The 4,407-nt window shown below is 48.8% G+C and overlaps 1 protein-coding gene across 1 annotated transcript in view; it reads right to left on the minus strand.

Annotated features, from left to right (window-relative positions):
* Nucleotides 1-4,407, minus strand: part of LOC145430302 (uncharacterized) — a 358,832-nt gene that overhangs the window by 132,365 nt on the left and 222,060 nt on the right. The window lies entirely within an intron of this gene.

Below are 4,407 nucleotides of genomic sequence, written 5' to 3' on the forward strand. Positions count from 1 at the left end.
GTATCATATAAAACAGTGCTCTCTGTCTTGTAACTCCTCCTACATAACACTTATTTCAAATGACCCTCTTAGCTTTGAGCAGTCACACTATGATTTCTGCATCTTCGGTTTCAACTCCTTTCCTGACCCTTTCAGCAGAAGTAATTCATTCATCTGTCATTTATTTTTCATGGAAGTAACACAATGAACTGGATAATTAGTGCTACAATATCCTTGTTAGGTAAGAGAAATTTATGGCCTTCTATTCTGTCTGTTGTCTGAATTTATGCAAATAATGGACATATTAGTAGCATTTCAGTGAAAATTGCTTTTCTGCTAGCCACAGCACAGCAACATTTTTCAATAAAAAACATCTTTTAGTTTTAAAAACCAGCGGGGATGTTAAATTGATAAGTTAAATAATATCTTCTAGAAACGCTTTTGTGATTGTCATTTCCTCATATACATTTTACCTCCTGTGAATCACACTAGTTGCTGAAATGTGTGATTAGCTCAGTCAGGTCTTGACTGTCCTATGAGTTCATGCAGTCATCATATACACCTGCTTGTTTTTGTTTTACTGACACTGTACCTACTTTTGCAACAGGCATCTATTTTTTTGCATGCAAGACACATTGTCCTGGATTGGCCTTCCACTTGCATTTTTTTAAAGTGCCATGGACAAGCAAATCTGTACAGGTTATTTTTTCATGTGAATAGTTGTTCAGCACCACAGTGTTGAGAACTTTCAAATGTCAGACGTTGATACTTTCAAGTGGTAATGAAAAAAACAATGTGGTTAAAAAAATAGAATGAAAGTAACACAGGGCGTATGCAGTTTCATGCATGTGGTTATACTTAGAGGTGCTGCAAACACATTGTTCTATAAAGTGGCTTTAAGTAAGAATAATGATGATGCTTTTTCTTCATTAATCGTCAGGGTTAAATATTGCTCTTGGTTTCTTTTTTTTTTTTTTTTTTTTTCTAAATGACATCAGAAACAGCAGTATGCGACATTACGTGATGGCAGAGCTTCAGTTCATCCTTTGTCATTTTTTTTTTTTTTTTTTTTCTTTTAATAAATAGGACAGGGGGAATGAATGAGAGAGAGAGGGGGAGAGAAAGAAAGAAAACCAAAGGGGAGAAGAGACGGTGAGAAGGGGGGGGAAGAGAGACAAAAAAAAAAAAAAAAACTCCTGGGTCACCTGTATGGAGAAAAAAAACAAACAAACAAACAAACAAAAACAAACAGAGGAGACAGCAAACAACAAAGAGCAACATAATAATAGAGAAAACAAAGCACCATCACAATAAACTAGCTAGTCATAGATATCAGTATTTACTAAGTAATAAACGATATTGTGCAGCACGCAAGATAGACAGCGCACAGTGTGCTTTGAGGCAGCAGCCAAGAAAGCTTTAGTCCGCGTCTGTGAATACCCATGTGTGCATACCTGTGTGGATCAGCATGCTTGCATTCCAAAGGTTTCTCCATGTAATGATCTGCTAGGGAGTGTGGGGGGGCCACAGCCCCGTCCTCCAGGGTGTGAAGCGGGTATGGAGGAGATCAAAACTCCAGACATCCAGAGGCCCCCAGAACACAAGAGACCATGGAAGACCAACAGAGGGGCAGCCGCGCCACTGTCCCAGTAAGAGCTGAGGAGAGTCCCAGATGAGGGCTCGCCCAGCAGCCGCGGAGCAGAAGTCAGGGGGAGTTGCAGTGACGCGCCCGTGAGCTCCGCCGGCCCCCAGCTGCGCCTGAGTGACCGAGCCCCAGGCCGAGAGGCCGGGGGCACCCCACCTCCAAAGGGGCCCGAGCGAGCCCCAGGCCCCAGGCCCCGACAAGCGGCCGCCAAGGAGTGAGCCGGTGTGTACCCGGACGCCCACCCCCAGACACAAAGAACCACCAACACACCGACACCTGAGGGAGTCCGCCACCGGCAGGGGAAGTGGTGGTGGGTGGAGATAGGCCTCCAAACCTTGGAGGGCCTGAGGTGTCCCCAGAGAGGTGGCGTCTGATACCCAACCTGACATATAGACACAGACATACAGGCACACACAGACACAAACATCCATTCCCACCCTCATGCTCTCATATGCACTCACTCCACACTCAACCAACGTAGAGACAGACATAAAGAGACGCTGTACACACAATCACACTCCCCAAGCGTACTCTACAAACCGGGTCTAGGTACCCTTGCCCCTGGAGGGGGGAATTGCACCCAGACCCAGGTGGTGTTACCCTTTTCCCTGCAGTGGGGAGAGGCAGACCACCCCGACTCCGCAGCAGCAGGGAGGCCCCACACCCCAGACCGCAGTCGGACGGCCAACTCCTCCTACTAGCCCTCCCGCTCCAGCAGGCCGCAGAGAATGGGGGTGGGAGAAGACTCCAAACCTCCCTCCACCCGCTCATTGTAGTGTTGATGCATATGTGTTCTAAGGTGCAATTAAAACCCAGGAGGGCATGGAGCTACCTGCCAAGGAGCAGCAGGTAAGCGCATAGTCCCTCCTGCTAACCCTCAATGACTAAGTGTATTTAAAATTGAGAGGTGGGCAACGACGTCAGGGGTGAGGTATACACCCTGATGGTGATTTGGACTCCGTGATTGTGCCCACCCCCAAGATCCTATATGTATGTGTAATGAGAGTGTGAATAATGTGAATGTCTAAGTTGTGGGATAAAATTGAGGCAGAGGCAGCCAGAAGGGGACAGGGGGGGGGGGGGGGGGGGTAGCCTCCTCTGCACCCTGGTGACATACCCCAACTCCAAGGCCCTGCATGTGTGGGTGGTTGTGGAGGCGCGGGAAGAGGGAGGCAGCTGGAGATGGGGAGGGAAGGAAGGGAGGGGCAGGTAACCCCTCCCTGGGGCCAGCTCCCCCGCTGACCCCAGTAGGCACTCCCACCCTCCGCGACCCGCCAGGGAAGGGGGGCCCAGGCCCATCAGACCGGGGCCCAGTGCAGTAGCGCCCCCCGGCTCCACAGAGCCCTGGACAGTCCACCCAACCCCACCACAGAGAAAACTGCACCCACCCCACCAACCACACATCTTCCAGACTACATAAGACGGTAAACGCCCAGGCTGAGATCTTCCTCCACCTCTCCTGTATCTCCCCCTCCTGCAGAGAGTTCCTGAGAGAAGAAAGCTCCTGCAAGATGTGACCATCCCCCCCACCAGTTGAAGAGCCCCCCAGGCGGCTCGATGCACCGGCGGCACCCTGCTCCAGGGCCGGGCCCCCATGCACCCACCCGCCCACAACCCCGGCAACACACCAACCAGGACCCGAGCCCCCGAGGCCCGGCCCGGGCCCCAGCCCAGAGACGGAGCGCCCCCAGAACCTCACGCCCATCCCGGACCCACCCAGGGGCAGCCAGGTTGCCAGGTCAGTAACCCGCGTCCGTCAGCACAGACCCTCCCCTAGCCCCGCTGCACGCAGCCGCGAGGAAACAGTCACCTGAGAGCCAACAGAGCCCTCAACCGGACGTGACCGCTACCCCGGGTTGAGCCCCCCAAGGAAGATGCCTCCGGGGAACCCCCCCGACGCCCTAAGCCTGTCCCTACCCCCTCACCAATCACAACAGTGAAGGCGGGACCAAACTATGACCCCCCACCCCCACTAGGTGATGGAGCTGATAAAAGGGGCCCAGAGCAATTGATCTAATGTGGTGGCAGAGGCTGTGTCAAGACTAATGTAATCTAATAGATAATTTCTATATTGGTTAGAATTAAGATTATTTTTATTTTTCCAGTTCATGAGGACTGTTTTCTTGGCTATGCATAGGGCAGTGAAAATCATATGGGCTATATTCTTTTCTGAAGTGACATTATCTAAGCTGCCCAACAAACACACTAAGGGGGAGGTTGGAATGTTACATTTCAGACATTTTGATAAGTCTTCACATATCTCGCGCCAAAACTTTTGCACTGGTGGACAGAACCAAAGAGCGTGGATGTAATTGTCTGGTGTATTGCCTTGACAGTGTGAGCAGTTGTTGGAATTGTCTTGCTTTGTTCACGAGAGTGAGTCTTTGAGTCAAGAGGCCTGCAAGCGCAGACCTAACATTTTCATTATTGTAGCTATCAGAGGAAATGGAACAATTTTGTATGTACTTTAAACTGAAACTATATTCTTAATAACCCTGAATGTATTTCTTATGCTGAATTTAAAGGGAAAATAAATATATTTTTAACTGAATAAAACCAACCTTACTTATGACTGAAATTTGCAGACACGAATAAACTTTCCAATCTGTTTAGTTTAAATGTTAGTAGTATTTACTGAAAAAATTACATTACTAAAGTACTGGATCAAAATTAAACAGTCTCACCACAGTTTAGTGTATCATATAAAACAGTGCTCTCTGTCTTGTAACTCCTCCTACATAACACTTATTTCAAATGACCCTCTTAGCTTTGAGCAGTCACAC

The sequence above is a fragment of the Astatotilapia calliptera genome, chromosome 8 (genome assembly GCF_964374335.1).
Source record: "Astatotilapia calliptera chromosome 8, fAstCal68.1, whole genome shotgun sequence".
NCBI lineage: Eukaryota > Metazoa > Chordata > Actinopteri > Cichliformes > Cichlidae > Astatotilapia > Astatotilapia calliptera.